Here is a 17,178-nt window from a genome sequence, read left to right on the forward strand (position 1 = left end):
GTCTTTCACCCCTTTGGTTGGGTTTATTCCTAGGTATCCTATTATTTTGGGTGCCAAATGCCTCATTTTTAAAGGAATAAATCCCGTTGAACATTAAGTGACGCTGACATTCATGCTAGACGTGTTCACCCAAACGGTCAATCAGATTAGGAAGGTTTAACAGAAAATGCACTCTGCTTGGCACATGGACATTTGATGGCCCAAGAGATGTGTATTGATAACTCCTTCCTGTGAGTTCAGAGAAGTACACAAAGCCTATGACTTATGCATTATACAGGCTCAGAATTCCCAACAGCAATCAAAGGATATAAATGAAGTCACGTTAGGATATCATTGACACAGTCTGATGAGTGAAAGCAATTGTAAGTATTGCTGCCTTAGTTTAAATTCAATTTTCAGGAAATGTAAACATTTCTCAACCTCATTTAAACTTTAGTAATATTTAATGATTACTTTTCTATTTCAAAAATTCCTGCAATTGAAATCTTAGGCAGAACTGTTTTCAAATACACTTTATGGAACTATTCCTTTTCCCATTTTCCTTTATATATTATATTTATGTTATCAAGTCAATACATTCTATTTTTATTTGATTTCAGGCATTATTCCCTTCCTAAGTATGTATTTCTTGCAAATTAGAATTTTAAAAGTGAAAACTATCCAGTAAGTAACGCTTTTCTATGAAACCATTAATGTTATATATATATATATATATATATATATATATGTATATATATATATATATGTGTGTGTGTGTGTGTGTATATATATATGTATATACATATATATATATACATATATATATACATAGCAAAATAGGTTATTAAATAGTTTTTAAAAACCCGCTGTTTGACAATTGATAAACATAAACTCTAAGCCAAGAATTATGCTAGGTGCTTTAATTTATTACCTCATTTAGCCTCACAGGTTAATATTCTCCCCTTTTTTGCAGAGAAGTATATGTGGGCTTGGGGAAGTTGGAAAATAGGTTTACATTTCAGGCTAGTGAATGATGGGGTTAAGAACCAAACTCTGCGTTACACTAGGTCCTGGGATTTGAAGTCTTATCATTCACTTTTAGAACACGGGCCTCTATGACCAGATTTTCAAAATGCTCTTGTACAGTACTCCCCACAGATACAAGGAATGGATGGCCCCCTAACCCCGTCATTCAGCTCTGGCGATCTTGACGCTCAATGAAGTGAAGGGTAGATCCTCACAAAAATATCATGACCTCCCTTGTCTAAACGTTGGTCATATATTTTGATTCCTAACCGAATGATATCTAGATTTCTGGTTAAAATTGTATTCAAGCATCAATGGTGTTTTATATATCTTTTTTGTAGGTATGGTCCTTCCACTGAGATTTACAAAATATGACCAGATATTATGACCCAGTCTTCCTGAAGCCATGTGAAACAAACTGCCATTTATTGCGTGCCAATTATAGGACAAGCACTACAATAGGCCCTTCAAATTCTTTCCTTTGGTTTCTTCCTTTTGTCACCTGAGCTGTGTATCGATGAGGAAATTAACGTGTGGTAGGTAACCTGTTCAGATGTCAGGGAGAGAACTGGGGCCAGCTCCCCCTGGTCCCATTATCCTGCATGGGGCATGGTCAGGGCTGGGATGGATCGGACTACCTGCATCAAATACTCTTCTGCCACAGTAGCTGTTGACCTCACTTGACCATTTCTATCATTCTACAGATATGTTCTGGGTGTATGCTGTGTGTCAAGGATGGTTTAGGCCTCGCTGACTAGGAAAGATATAGTCCTGAGGTCCATGGAGCTCTTAGTCAAGTACACCAACGGAGGCGCTTAAATCAGTCTACACAGGGGGGCATCTCGGCCATTTTGAACTTTGGTCTTAAATTCATTAACTTGCATCAGTAACACCTTTTATAATTGAAAACAAAGTTTTGCTACCTCCTGGTGCGTGTTAGCTAGTGACCGAATGATGAGGCTCATGTTGTATGGAACCAATGTCTTTAAAACAATCAAGTGCCTTTTCGGGTTAGTTATGCTCTCTCCACAGGATAGTCTGCACACAGTTTCCATTTTAGCCTCGCAAACTCCAGTTTAGTAGGAATTAATTATAAAGTAAACTCTGCTCATGTTACATAATGTTAAATCAGTGATTTCAAAGCACATGCTATTTCTGAAAACGATCCTGGAGATGGGGGAAGTGGTTGTTGCAAGAGTGACAGGGCCCTCCGGCCGCCAGCTGCAGACCACTGGCCAGGCTGATCCGTCTGCTCCCCCTGCCCTCCCTTGCATTTTCCTCTAGAAGAAAACATTCCCGCTTAAAAATAGGCATTATTGCAAAAAATAAAATTAAAAAAAAAACAGGGCACCTGGGTGGCTCAGTTGGTCAAGTGTTCGACTCTTGATATCAGCTCAGGTCATGATCCCAGGGTCCTGGGATGGAGCCTGCTTGGGATTCTCTCTCTCTCTCTCTCTCTCTCTCTCTCTCTTTCTGCCCCCCCCCACTCCTCCCTTGCTTATACTCTCTTTCTCTAAAAATAAAATAAAATAAAATAATAAAATAAAATAAAATAAGGCATCATTGTAATAAAGGGGCTTGATATAAAAATATTTTCCATGTGTCTTTTTGTATGCTGTAGGTTAATTATGGCATTGATACTATAAAAAATAGAGATCTTATAAACAGCAACACTGAAATGAGAATAAAAATGTGTCCTTTGCAAAAAACAAAATGTCTTTAAAAGAAACACTATGGGCTTTTTTAGTACAATGAACAGATACCTACACTTGAAAGGACAAATAATGTTATGTAGTAATTGGGGGAATATAAAGGGAGTGGTTAATTTGGATATGGGACCCAAAATGGAAGACTCAAAATTTAGAGTAATATTAGAGTAATATAAATTTCAAAAGATGTTTTAGAAACCTTTAAAATACTGAGAAGCATTTCCTAAAAACTCAAAAATACATAATGAACCCCTTTCTTAAGGCAACAAAGAAAATAATAAAACAAAAGTGGTCGATGAGCGAGATAATTTTTCCTCAATTTATTCTTCAAAAGCATCTCAATTTTCCAGTTGGAAGCTTTCCTTCTATATATGCATGCATTTATACAAATGGGCAAAATTACCTTCTGAATTCACCATGGTCTAAAATATACATACAAGCAGGGGATGTTTAAAAGGAAACAAACAAAAGACAAAAGAAGCAAGGCATCATTGGCTAGACATTCCTTTTAAGTCAGATATCAAAGAAAGCTGGATATAAGCAGTAACAGGTGCACTGGAGTAGACAGAGAAAGACTCTCTTCAGCCGATTTTGCCATTCAAATTTATCTGTGTAAATACAGCTTCATGAAGCCTGTAACTATGTGTACATAGCTATAAATATAAGCACGTGTATATACACATATGTATTTAATAGCGTTATTTACTACTTATAGTTTGAATTTATTTTCTTGCAGAATTTTAAATACTTATCCCACGGAACCAGTATTTGAAAGTGAAAAAAAGCAAAGATCTTAAATGGCATCATTTACAAATATATGGGATGCTTTACAAGGCCCCAGATATATAGAAGACTGTATCATTGTGTTTTCATTTTTAACAGGATGTTGTAGGAAAAGATATACTAAAATACTACATTGATGAATTACAGTTTTGTATAGACTGAGAACAATGATATATTTTTATAAGTCCTTTTGTGAAAGTGAGTCTGCCAGTAAGTGATCATGCCCTGGGTCCAACAACATCAGTTTTATCTACCAAGCGTAACAATGAAGGACCCTTCAGCCACCATTTTTCTTGCTTATCTGACATGTGGAGACTATGCTCAGTGTTGAAACTACCAAGAGAAATTCCAGGTGGGGGGAAAGAGAAGGCGTTGATCCAGACCGCACACCCATGATGCTTTAGGGAACAAGGGCTAGCACATGCTGGTTGGAGAGGATGGCTCTGGCAGCAGCAGACAATGGCGGGAGTTAGAAGGCGTAGGCAAGTGGTTTCCATCCCTGGCATGGGCCTTACTCCACAGGTCTAGGACCACAATGGCTAACGACCAAGGCCAAAACATCCTTTTAACAATCGTGCCGTAAATATCCTCGATAAAAAAATAAATATTTGCAATCTCTTTGCTTTATGTAACTTAGCAGTAAAGAGTTTGGCCATCGGACGTCTGGTTCTAAACCCAGTCCTACCAACCTACTGACTGTTGATCAGGTACATGATACCTACCTCTGTACTGCAGATTGCTCTTTGGTGAAGTGGTACCAACCCCTAAGATCATTGAAGGAGTTAATATTTGGAAACCACACGGACTAGAATAGATAATATTGATAAAGCACAAGTTCCATATAAAAGTGTTTATTACTTAACACATTGGAAATGTGAGAATATTGAAGTTAAAACATTTGGAAGATTCTAAATCAGTGCAAGTGAATGTCTCACTTTAGGACTCATTTTTTTCCTGTGTTTAAATTTAAAACATATAATTTATATCATATCGTAGCTTTTATCCCATTTATATATAATACCTGCCAGAAAGTGTTTTGTAATAACCTTAATATTTTGTGGAGCTGAATTTAATGATTAGGCCCAATCTGTATATGTTGTCGCATGGGTATGTATGTTGGACTGGTTTATAAAATAAACTATTTATTAAACTGGGTTTTGCACTTGTAGATAGAATCACGTGTAAGAGAATACCTTTGAAGTATTCTGGCCTTTTAAACTAGATTAAACAAGAATAAAATGTGTATCATTAAAACACTCAAAATTTGACAATTATTTTGAGTTATTTAAGTATAATCCTTGGAGGTTATTCAAATATATATTCTGACTTCCACTCCTGTTACTTAAGTGAAGGATTTCACTGCTTTACACTGAAGTAATATCTATCATATAACCGTGCCCACAGCATGGGAGTGATGATGGTACATTTTCATTTTGTCATTTCTAAAAGTGAATGCAATGCTCCTTAAATCAAATACCTGGAAATATAGACTAAACGTAAATAAATATCTTGAATTCAAGTACTTCTTATGGACCCTCACTAGTTTCCTTTGCTTCGTGTGGCCTGAAGGAAAGTCTTCTTTAAAAATAAATTTGAGGGTTGCCTGGGTGGCTCAGTCGGTTAAGCGTCCGACTTCGGCTCAGGTCACGATCTCGCGGTATGTGAGTTCGAGCCCCGCATCGGGCTCTGTGCTGACTGCTCAAAGCCTAGAGCCCGTTTCGGATTCTGTGTCTCCCTCTCTCTCTGACCCTCCCCCGTTCGTGCTCTGTCTCTCTCTGTCTCAAAAATAAATAAATGTTAAAAAAAAAAATAAAAAAAAAATAAAATAAAAATAAATTTGAAAAAAAAAAAAAGTCTTTTTAAAACTAAGAACTTGACTCACATTCCTGAATTGGCAGATTAGGTAATGTAGAAAAATCTTCCTGCCCAAGTCGATAAAACAAACTGGACAGAATATATAATCCCTTTTGAAGTGATTGGTGACCTAAAGACCTAGGAAAAACTACCAGACTGAGAGCTGGAAAGGCACAAGTGCAGAGTGTAGCCTGGCATTCTGAGCACTTTCGCCGAGTACAACTCCTATTTGGGATAGTATACTGAGACACTGACGAGCAATTTTGACATCTCGTGGGTTGAGTCATCAGGGAAAAATTTGGAGTCTGGGTGCACCAAAGATCGGGGACCTTGGTCATCTCCCCACACTGCAGTTTGTGACCCCAGTGGGCTGCCCGCAAGGTGCACAGGTGATCTGAGGGTGAACCAGGTGCTATCTTAACCGCAGCCCATCTCTGAATCATTGGATTCCTCCAGAAAATCACAACTGCTAAAACTGGGTTAAAGTGATCCTAGATGGCTGCTGTCTCTGGTTCCTCTCTGGAAGTATATAACACTTTGGCTCCAAATTATGATTACAAATATTTTAAAAACACGAAGCATATTGCCAAAGCTAGAGAGGCACACAGGGCTGAGACAGCATCAACACAGGGAGCAGAAATTAAGGACAACAGGTGCAGAATTGCAGGTTCTGTCATGACGCAGTAATCAGATCCAGAATATAAAGAGACATGCTGCACTCAAGCGGGTACAGGACAAAATTGAAAACTTCAGCAGAGGATTAAAAACCTAAACTGACTGAGCAAAATTGAAAAAAAAAAAAAAAAAGAAAGGTAAGAATTTTGGACCTCAAAATGATAAAGATTCAGTTGAATAAGTTTCACAGAATATTAGAATAGTATAAGAGAGAATAATGAATTGGAAGACAGAACAAAAGAAAAGAAGCACAGATAGGAAATGCATAAGGAAGCATAAGAGAGTGAAGGGTGTAGTGAATATTTAAAGCTACAGAAGGAGGAAGAAAAAAGACAAAAGGATAGAAACACCTATTGTTATGATTGCTTTAATTTTGCTTATTTTAAATTTACTAAGTCTTTACTAATTTTTCAGTCACCATTCAGGTATATCTCCATATTTGCCATTTCAGTGGCTTTTACTCCTTCCTTCATCTTTCATTGAAAGAAATACTTTTTCTTCTGTCTGAAAAACACTCTTTGGCATTTCTTTTAGTGAATTTCTACTGGTGATACTTTTTTTTCCAGTTTTCGTTTGAGAATATCTTTATAGCAACTGCATTCTTAAAAGATAAGCAGATAAAATGGTAAGAGGACCATATAAATATTAGATCTTGATAAGGATACATATAGTATAATCTACAGGGTAATATTGTTATATGTAACTGATGGAATAAATAGGAGACATAAAAGATAACAGAAGGACCTAGACAACAAAATTGATAAAACTGATGTACTGGGCATGCACATGATTCTTCCTAAAAAATTTGCAGAATACATGTTTTTAAAAGCACACGTGGAAAATTTACACACAATGACTTTAAACTGAGCCATGAAGTCTCGACATATTGTAATCTGACATCATAAAGGTTATAAATCTTGACAACAGTTTAAACTGTAAATCAATAAGAAAAATTAAAACAAAAGCTCTCCCTATGTTGTAGATCAAGAAACAGAATTTCAAATATCCCACAGGACAAAGGAGATGTCACAAGAGAAATAATAAATCTGATGTGACTGAGCAAAAAGAAAAAGAAAAAGAAGGCATAAAGAATCAATTTCAGGAATGGAAAAGGCAAAATCGCAACAGATTCTGAAGATACTAAGATAGTGAAATCATATTACAGGGGACTTGTGGTCCTGCCAAAACAAAGCATCCCCATTTCTCCAAGATTCTCCCTCTTACTTCTAAAATCCTTGACACAACAAGCTTAAGAAACCTTGGAAAGTTGGAAAGGAGGAGGGGGGAGGAGGCTGCCTAAGAACTTAAGGAGTTGAAGAATGCCACTGCAGGAGTGCCCCGGTTTCCTTAATGCCTCCCATACATCCCAGGACCACCAACAAACACAGAAAATGCTCCAAGAAAAGCAAGAGGATGGGAAAAAGATGACCTAACATTAGAAGACCTTTCTGGCTGTAAACACACCCTACTCCAGGCAACACAAGGGAAGCCTGTACCTCCACCCTTGGTTTTAGTGGTCCCACCGGGAGCTGTCCTCTCACCCACCTTCCACCCTGCAGAAGATGGCACTCCCATGCCCCTGCTGGGTGGTGTCGGGCCCACTGCTGCCCCTCCTACATCGTGAAGCGGTCCAAACCTTGGCTGATACTCTTCTGTGCAGAATCCCATGCCTGGGTGTCAGGCCTTTTGTCAGCCTGGGCAGTGGTGCTGTATAGTGGGGAGGTACACATCCTTGCAAGCACTGAGCCACTGGAAAGAGCTGGATGTCATCAGTTTGCTACCACATGGATGGCTAGTGTCCTTAAGGAATAGTGCCCTATCAGGGACCCACTAGTGGTCTCTGTTTGGGATAGGTTTGGCATTCAGAGTTGACATTAGCTAGAAGAGCTGGGGAAGTGGGAGTCCATGCTATCGGGCCCATATATAGCCCCACCACCCTATTCTGGCCATTCTATTTATGTGTCCATATGGAGCGCTAGTGCAGCTGATGATTAAATCTGGCAAATATTACCTGGCTGAGACATTTTATCACTGGGCCATTCAGTACCTCTTCTAAGGGTCACATGCCTTTTGCTGGATGCTAATGTGTGTTTAAAAGCCTTCGCACTTTGGAGCACCCGGGTGGCTCAGCTGACTAAGTGTCTGACTCGTGATTTCAGCTCAGGTCACGAGCTTACTGGCGGGAGATTGAGCCGTGTTGGGCTCCATACAGAGCATGGAGCCTGCTTAAGATTCTCTCCCTCTCCCTCTGCCCCTTTCCTGCTCTCTCTCAAAAAAAACAAGTCTTTGTACTTAAAGCTATATGTCCACCCATAGTACTCTGCCCCAGATCTTCTCTCCAGTCTTCAGTCTTTTTCCTTCTAGGACCCTCGTTACAGCCAGGCTATTTCCACTGCCTAGGAACGAACAGTCTATCATTTACCCTCTCCAATCTTGCAGGGCCACCTCTGAAATGAGATAACCACTCTCAAATTCTGGCTTGCAACCACAGAGAGCCAATCCACTCGCAAGTCAAGCTTGGGATTTCCTCATCCTTGGGATTTTTCCTTATCCTTCAGCTGGTTGAATTGATGTCAGCTTAGAGCAGAGTAATGGTACACTTGCTGTTGGTGATATGCGGGGGTCTGGATTACCAGTTAATACAGCTTCCTTGGCCCACCTGGTCTTACCTGGACTCAGTTCTCAGTGTACCATTTCCATCTAACAATGGATTGCTGCTGGGTCAGTGCAGACACTGACTTTCCATTATCCATCATAATGGAAAGTTCTGGGCTCATGGTCACTTGGTGCCCCACAGTTAGGCGTTCCATAACACTTTACTTGTATTGCTCTGGCTACCTCTCCTCCCATTACAGGAAACCCACAAATGCTCAGACCAGCACATCCCACATGGCCCCATGAATGGTGTGTCCTTGAAGTCTCTTGTGGAACATAATGCTGTGTTGGTTTCTTCTAGCCTCACATAATTTATCAATCCCAGCATTCCTTCCTCTACCATCTCCTGAGGCAGCTCTGGCATTTCTGCTTTGCTCAGGGTGGCCCACCCCCTTTTCTAGACATCGAAAAACCCTCCTAGCAGTAAGTTTCCCCATAACCTGGGGTACTTTGCCAGAGGGTTAAATAGCACCTCCCTTGAAAAGTGTCCTAGTCAATGAATTCTCTCACAGTTGTACATTCCAGTTCCTTTGATCAAATACCCTCAAACTCCAACCCCCTGGTTCCTGGCAGTACAAGTAACAGGGTCTTTCTGTATGCTACCAAAGAGGGCTTTGGCTTTCACACATGGTCTTATACTGCTTGTTAAAGGCCTTCCATTTCACATAATTTCTTTTCAAAGCATCAATCTGCTAACCTGTTGACATCACCGTCCCCTTATATTTCAAAGAACTAAATCATCAGAACTTGCAAGGATATGCCATTCAGTGGAGCACTCCCTCTGCCCACGGGGTCATCAGAAAACATTTACTGAAGCCCCATCTTCCTGCCTCATATTCTCAGACTGGCTCCTGGCCTAACTGGGGTTAGTTTGGATCTTCTAGGAAACAGCCACAAACGCAGGTTTAGTTATGTAAGAGATTAATTTGGGAAAGTGTCTATGAGAGAAAAAGGAGAGGAAGAGGGAAGAGGCAGAGAGAGCCTTCATGTAATGATGCAGGTTGGACCCCATGAGGAGAGCAGATAGGCAGGGCTTAAGCAGAGTTGTAGACTGTAGTACAGTCTTAAGAAGGAGGTGGCTGGGCTGGTGAGCAGTCCTCTAACCCCAGCTGCCCATCAGGAACCTCCCACAGACCTAGATAATTGGTCTGCATCATGACCCCATGCTCGGTCACTGGTGGCAGCAGTCTGTGGGAAGCATAGCATCACTGCAAGCAGGGGGGGATTCAGAAGGCAGCCGTGGGGCCATCAGTTGGTTATTCCTTCCGGTAGAAGGCTGTCATGGCTGTCACACTTGTGCCACCACCAGCCCCACCTAGACTGGGTGCTACGGTCTTCAATTCGCTTTTACCACAGGACCAGGGAGCACTCGGACATGTGATGGAGAATCTCTCGCACTCCTTCCTGCTCCTTTGTGTTATGGCAACCCAATTCCCCCTGGATGACCAGGTCGATCCATCCAAACCAGTACAGTCACCAACTTTTTACCAGTTGGTTCAAGAGCACGAGGCGGAAGTTTCAGCTTACACTTTAATAGAAGTATTCTCCCCTTGGCAAATAATCCCTCTAAACTAGCAGAATCCAAAGCTGCAGAGACAAGAAGCAAATGTTTTGCTAGTGAATAGACAGGGTGATCATGAGAAGCCATTCCCATCACCTACCCCAACACACACACAATTCTGAGACCCAGGAGTCTTAACTATAGAAGTGACAACATGGTATATTAGTGTCATGCAGGTAGTGACAGTTCTAGGGCCTCCCACCATGCCCATCTTACAAGAAGTACTTTAATTCCACAGGCACAAAATCAATGAGGGCAATGCAGCTACTCGCTAATAGTTGGTGAGTGGGAGCATAAATCATCACCCCCAGGAAGACAATTACTCTAGCCTCAGTAAGTGATGTCACTCGGCTGACACCGTAAAAGTCTTCAACTTTAGTCCAGATGGCTTCAAGGTGATGGGGCACATGGTAAGGCCAGTGAATTACATGAGCATGAGCCCATGGCCACACTTCAGTTCCCACAAAACGAGTTCCCTGATCAGCAGCAATGCTGTGAGGAGTATAATGACAGCAATAAAGGCATTTGGTAAATCCACAGATGGTGGTTTGGGCAGAGATATGGTATGCAGGGAAGGCAAATCTATACCAGTCCGAGTGCGAACTAAGGGCTGCACCTTTCATAATAACCTTGGTCCAATGTAACCAACCTACTCTTTGGGTGGCTGGCCGGCCGTCTCTCAGGTAAATATTGCCACACTGGGGGCTCACTGTTGGACTCTGCTGCTGAAGGGACAGGCACTCAGAAGTGGCTGTGGCCAGACCGTGCCTTCGTAGCAAACCCTCCCATCTTTGTCACTATGGCCACTTTGTTCATGAGCCTACTGGCAAGGAAGGGAGAAGCTGACCATTATCCATGGACGGGTCATGATGCCCGCTGGATTATGAAGGTTCCCCTCTGCTGAGTTTCTCTTTAGTGTTCATTCCTTCAACTCTGTGCTCATTTGGAGAGATCATACACATTTTTTTTAACACTTTGTCACCAAATTTCCAATCTCATTCCTTCCAAGTCTCTGATCAGTGAGCCAAACTGCTGACTTACTACTGCTTAAAACCCGTGTAGACCTGTACCTCTAGTCATCTCTCATTCCTGGCACTATAGAAAATTTGAGCACTGCTCGAAGTTCTACCTGTGGCGAAGATTCTCCTTTGCCACTCCCCTTCAGGACCACCCCAGTGAGGACCACTGGTGCACAACTAATTAGGATCAAACCTTTTCTCCCCCAGTAAGTTTGTCATGGAGAATACCACATTGAGGTCACAGATGGAGGATGAAGTGAGGACGCAGGACTAGGAACCATGAGAGTCTGAGCCAGTCCTCGTGCAACTTACCATGCTCTTCGGACCCTGCCTGAGCCCAGTTCACACTCATAGTCCCACTGGCTGACAGTGCTGCTGTGCACGCCCAATGCCACAGATCCGTGTGTTAGAGCACAACCATTTTGCTGGCAGCCAACTCTAGAACACAGAGACAATCCAGAAGCCGTTTCTCAAAAGGAGAAGAGTTAATGTGAAGAGGACAGCGTGGCCTTCTCTCACAACCCAAATGTTCGCACTGTGATTCACCTCACCTCTACAAACCTGCCCAAGATTCCACACTATACCTTATCTGCTGCGACATTTCCCGTGTGCTTGGATTGCCGAGGTCACGTTGTTCACCTGGGGTGCGGCTTGTGCAGTGGCTGGGACGGTTGCAGGGACGTCTCCTGCTCTGAGCCTCATTCAAAGCTGGTGGCCTTTCACGTTACTTAGTAAATGCGCAGAAATGACACACTCAGTTGAAATCAATGCGGACGTCAAAACCACAAGAACTCCCCTCTTAGACAATGCACATTTTGATTTGTGGAAGAAGTAAGATAAAGAAAGTTGTCCATGATCATAGAAGGATAGCAACATACCCCAGATCACAGGATCCCTAGAATTTTTACCAAGGTGGCAGGCTCCTGAATTTTTGTGGGGCTTATATCCAATGCTCTGACATGCAGGATTTGATAATTCCCCTGTGCCGGAAACAATCATAATGGTGCCTTTAATGTAGTAGATGAGGGTGGTGTACCACAAAATGGGAAAGTGGCAAAATTGCCTGAAGACAAGATTAGGGCAGAGGCTAGAATACAACACAGCCCTGCAGTGGGACAGTGAAAGTGGGCTTCTGGCCAGCCAGCTGAAAACAATCTGCTTCTGGTGGTCTCTACCTAAAAGCATAGAGAAGAAAGTATTCACCAGGTCCTCGGCTGCATTCCATAGACTGGGGACTATTTTAATGTATTCTAGTAAGTAGTATCTGTGCTGGACCCCACAGAATGCTGGACGGTCATTCTCCGAGATCCATCTATCTGGCACAGGCCAAAGAGACGAGATGTATAATGATGTGAAAGGAATCACTGTCTCTCCATCCTTCTAGCCTTTGGAAATGGCATTAATCTCTGCAATGCCTCCAAAAATGCAGTACTGCTTTGGCTTGTTGTTGTGGTAGGTAGGGACTGTTCTAGGGGCTTCCACCAGGCCTTTTGTATAATTGCCGTTAACTCCATAGTTCATGGAACCAGGAACAAGAATATGTCCGGCTGCTCTTAGACCAACTATGTATTCCGGAACTTGCAGCAGGCCAGGGGATCACTGGGAGGTAAGCCTGACCCTAAACTCCTTCATTAGTCTGTACCTGAGCATAGAGGTATTTTGGTTCCCAGAGGAGCATCAGGTAAGAGCCAAAGGCGAGTAATCTCCAAAATATTTGCTGGTTTTCATGACCCTTTTAGGCAGTGCCCCTATCCGGTGGCCATCGGTCTCTTTAGGGAAGGCCAGAAAGCCTTGCAGCATAAATATTTGGCAGAATAGTGGGTCCTTCCTCAAGAGTCGCTGTAAACTGACTCTGCCCTACTCTGTTCAAGGTGTAAACACCGCTCTGGGTCTGTGATTCAGTTCTGACAATTAGCTAAGAAGTCATCGCCCAACTGTTGTGACTTAAGTCAGTGTTCTTTGAAACAGGCCTGGAGCTCTAACAAATAAACCTAGATTCTAATACAATGGTGGACCGAACTGCCATCCATTTCTTTCAGCCCTAGGACACCGTGAACATCAGACCCATGCCAAAGATCCCAGTGGATCACATCTTTCTGATCACTGCTCCAGCCTTGTGGGCCACCTGTCTTTCACCTCCTATTGGCACAACTACTAGAAGCCATCTGTCCATCATCCCCATTTGTGGAGCCCCTTTCAGTGACAGCAACCCAGCTCTCCTTACTGGAACACAGAGAACTTCCGTTACAGAGATTCCAAGAAAGCCACCACTCCATTCACCAACAACTCCTCCAAGCTCTGGTGACAGGAGTGTCTAGACCTATCAGGGGTTGGAAATAGGGAAGTGGGTAGGCAGATGTTATACAGAAAAAATCCACTTCAGCATTCCAGTCTCCCCAGCCTTCAGACACTGTACTCAGCATGCCAAGTAGTTCCAGCCTTGTCAATTCCATTCAGCATCATCCACTGCTGGATTCAGGTTGATTCACTGACTCCCACGTCACTCAGACGAGCATACTTTTAGTGCTGTTCTCAGCTGCTCAAGCTAATGCATTGAATCCGGAATCTCTGATAATTATATCCATCTCAATAAATTCAGTCCAATCCTACACTCCTTCCATCCGGAGTCTACTTGGGATCTACTCCCGTCTGTATCAGTTAGAAGTCTTCTATCGCTGTGTAACAAATTACCACAAAATTTGTGACCTGAAACAACACCCATTTATTATCTCAGTTTTCTGTGGAGTGGGGGGTTCTGAGCATGGCTCAGCTGGGTCCTCTGTGCGGGACTCGGCTTTAGCCAAGGTGTTAGCTGGGCTGGGCTCCATTCTGGAGTATGGAGTCCTCATCTTCGCTCACATGGCTGTTGGCAGAGTTCAATTCCTTGCAGTTGTACAATTGTGCTAGCTGATAGCAGAGGCTGCTCTCACTGTCCACGGCCCGCAGCAGTTGCTTGCCTGTTGCTTCTCTCACAGGCCATTAGGGCACAGCAGCTCACTTCTCCAGGGCCAGCTGGAGAATCTGTTGCTCCAGTCAGATGATAGAAAGTCTTACATAAGGTAATCATGCAAGTGACCACCCCACCTTTGACATCTTCTATTGTCTAAATTTGACTCACGGGTACTTCCCACACTCAAGACAGGAATATACAAGATGTAACAACTCATTGGGGGCAGGGCCCCCTAGGGTGGGTGTCTGTCACAGCATATGTATATCCCAGATATCTCCTGATATAAACTGGCTAGCTATTGAAATTCTTTTGCTATGAATGGTAGGTAACACTTGGTACCCAAACAAGCCTGGGCATTGTCAGGATTCAAGTTTAGGTATAGGTTCAGAAGCAATGAAAAATGATGATGGTTTTGGGAAGGAAGCAAGACAACTATTTTAGGAGAGACAATAGGTTCTTCAGACAAGAGAAAGACTAACCTTCTCAAGGGCAAAGGGCCCCTTGCATCAACAAAAGCAGCCTAGTACAGTGTTGGCTTTGATGTACCCAGCTTCAGCGGGATCTTCCATAGGCCCTCAGCTCCATTTTGAGGATCCTACTCTCCTTCCCAGTCAATGTCTTATCTCTAACCTGAGAAACACTTTTAGGTTGTGAATTCAAGCTCCTTGGTAATCCAGCCCACCATCTGATTAGAACTTGTCAGAAGTCTGTGTAGCCGCAGGAAAAAAGAGCTGCTTTCATGGCATAGATTTCTGGTTCTCCAAAGCCCTAAACTCACCATTTTTTCACCCAGTCTTTACACTTCATTGTCGTCATTAAAATGCATTATTTCCCCTGCTGCTTGGATGTGAAAGCCCTGTCTTCTATAGGCACTTGACCCTGGGTATAACAGATGTTGATTTAAATGATATTCTGCTACCGAAAACCATGAATTACCACCAGCAACAGAGTCGATATTATCTCTAAATCTGCAAGAAGACAGGTCTGTGGTAAGTGAGATGTCCGGGAAGCCTCCTCCTGTGAACACTGAGCACTGGGTGGCATGCCTGAGGTCACCGGTGGCCTGCAGAACAGGCAATGGCAGGGCGAGAGGCATGCAGGGCAGAAGAGAGTGGGGACAAGCTGAGCCACTGAGGCCTCTCTGCATTTTTTGTCATCACACTGGCCCGTGATGACAGAACTCAACAGAACTCAACACAATGGCCCGTGGATATCAAAATCTGACCTGTGTCAGCCTGTGTGTTCTGGGTCCCTGACTGCTAGGAGAGAGTGAACTGAAAGCAGAAAGCGGAATATAACGGACAAGAAAGATAACCACAGGTTAGAACCAGATTCTAATCGAAGAACTTACACCAGTTTGAAGGTGGGAAGATCTCACTGTATCTTGTCCACTTGAATGGGTGACTAGGATGTGTTTCTCTTTTCTCTCTTTTCTGAATGGATATTTTAAACTAATTACTCACTTCCTTCTCACCCACTTTATATCGGGTAGGTTGGAGGCAAATGAACGGTCTACACCACAGGGGCCCTGGACCGCATGTAAGCTTCTGTACATCTTCCCTGAGTCTGAATTTCAACCTGGATACGGTCACTGGCTGAGAGTTGGAGGCTGTACTACTGGGGAAAGAATGAACATTTCATTGGAACCAGTCATGCGAAGGGAGTGTACCGATACAGACTAGTTAAAGAGGTGCTCTGTGTGAGATAAAGACTTTGACTCACTAACTCCCATTCCAAGTATATGTCTTATATTCCTTTTCCTCTATTACTGAGAATAAAAGGTGAATGGATCTATTTTCCACTCCTTTATAGTGTCAGGGCCTTGTGACATTACCCCATTCAATATAACATAGAAGTCTATAGAGGGTTTTCACTTTCCCCTTTCACTTCTGAATTGAAGGTCAATCAATGCCTAGAAGCACAACCCTGAGGGCAAAAGCTGTACTAGGGAAGGTGGAGCAGAGAAAAAACAAGAGGCCTGAGGCCTGACGGGAGGATGTCACCGTGGGGCCACTGCACCAGCTCTAAACCAACCTTGCCCGATGTGAGAAAGGAAACCTCCAGACCAGGACACTGTAACTCGCAGCAGAACCAGAATGAAACTGGCACACATCTTCCCACCTACCAGCTGTGTGAACTGGGAGAGTTACGTAACTGCTGTGACTCCTTTTTCTTGTCGATAAAAAGAGAATAATAAACAGTCACAGAGCTGGGCAAAGTAAATGTGAAAATCTATATGAAGGATTTCAGACAACACCTTTTACATCGTAAGTTGTAGATAAATAGCCATCGCCGGCAACGGCAGCGGCACTGATAGATGAGAAAAGTACTCACCAGTACTCAGAATTTGGGAAACTATTCCATATATCGAAATAATTTAAAAAGTGATGTTGGGGGGGGGGCGTGGTGAAGTAGGTCCTCAGATAGATTACTGGTGGGGCTGTAGATTGGTACATTTCTTTAGGAAATTGGCAAATGGTCCAGAGGATTAGACATCTCCAAACCCAGTATTCTACTTCTGGGTACGCAGCCTACAGAAGACTTCAAAATACCACAGAGCAGTAAGAAAGAAGACGTTAGCTCTAATGCTCCATAGAACAGTGCAACTTCGGAAAGCAATAGAAATGTCCACAAATTAGAAATACTTAACCACAGTAATTTCGCCAAAATGTATCAAATATTAATTAAAATTACGTTAATGAGGTGAATAAAATACTAGGCAAAATACACCATAATTGTAAGGGAAATAGGAGTATCTACGGCATGAATAAAAAAAATCACACAGAAATAAGAGATTTGCCACAACGTTAACAACACTGCTGATATCTGGGTTATGAAACTATAAGTGGTATTTCCCCCTCCTGTAATGAATACTCTATCAGTTAGGATATTTTCAACTGCAAGGTTACAGAGAATCTAACTTGCTTCGTTCGACACAAGGCGCCTTCTTCTCTCACACAACTGCGC

Source organism: Panthera uncia, chromosome A2 (genome assembly GCF_023721935.1).
Source record: "Panthera uncia isolate 11264 chromosome A2, Puncia_PCG_1.0, whole genome shotgun sequence".
In the NCBI taxonomy this organism is placed as follows: Eukaryota; Metazoa; Chordata; class Mammalia; order Carnivora; family Felidae; genus Panthera; species Panthera uncia.